A 922-nucleotide genomic window follows, 5' to 3' on the forward strand; every position below is an offset into this window, starting at 1 on the left:
AGAAATTTTGGATTGTATTTCACAGTCAGTAGAAAGGCATCAAAGTATTTTAAGCTGATGATTACGATACCCATGTTCATGTTTCAAACAGGTCACACCTCCTGCAGCAGGAAGAGGCCATAGTACCCATTGATACTGGAGAAATTACATGAAAAGCATCTGTTTACAAAAACACACAATTTTTAAAGTGGATGGGAAGCAAGAGTGGAATATTACCAGAATATTATAGCTACTGACCAAATTCTAGAGAATTTCAAAAGAAATTAAGACTCCAGCAAATGTATATTTAGGATTTGTGTTACTGCTGAGTAGGTTATGTTGAACTGAAATGATTCCACCTGCCTTTCTAGACCTTTATTCCATCACCACTCACAGTGAGTATGAAGAGAATGGATGAAACATTGATGGACATTATGAAATATCTTTTGATTGGTATCTTCCTGAAAAACTAAAATAAAATAATGAGGAATCCTTAGAAATGTCATTTCATGAGGCAATTTAAAAAAATACTTTAAAACACAAGTCCTTATTTGCTGGAGATGCACCACTGTTACTGTGGTATTATACACAGATCGTCACAACAACAGTAACAAAAATAACAAAAAAGTGATCAAAAGAGTTCTGGATATCAGCATCATGTCTCATGGGATAGGCTCTAAGGGTCTCATACCCCTATGTATGAATATACCTACCTCTGAATATTCTTAAGAATGAATTTCTCTCATTTGAAATGGGGATTGGAACATATACATATGGAGAACTAGAAGACAATATTTATAAAATGGGTTACTCAGAACCCAGCACAGAGTAATCATTCAATTCAATGGTAATTGCCATTAATAGTATAATTATTACCATAATCATTCCTGTCTTCATCATTATTTCCTTCCATTAGGAGAGAAAACAACTAATTCAAATGGAA

Source organism: Otolemur garnettii, unplaced genomic scaffold (assembly GCF_000181295.1).
Source record: "Otolemur garnettii isolate 467f Iridium unplaced genomic scaffold, OtoGar3 scaffold00150, whole genome shotgun sequence".
Lineage (NCBI taxonomy): Eukaryota > Metazoa > Chordata > Mammalia > Primates > Galagidae > Otolemur > Otolemur garnettii.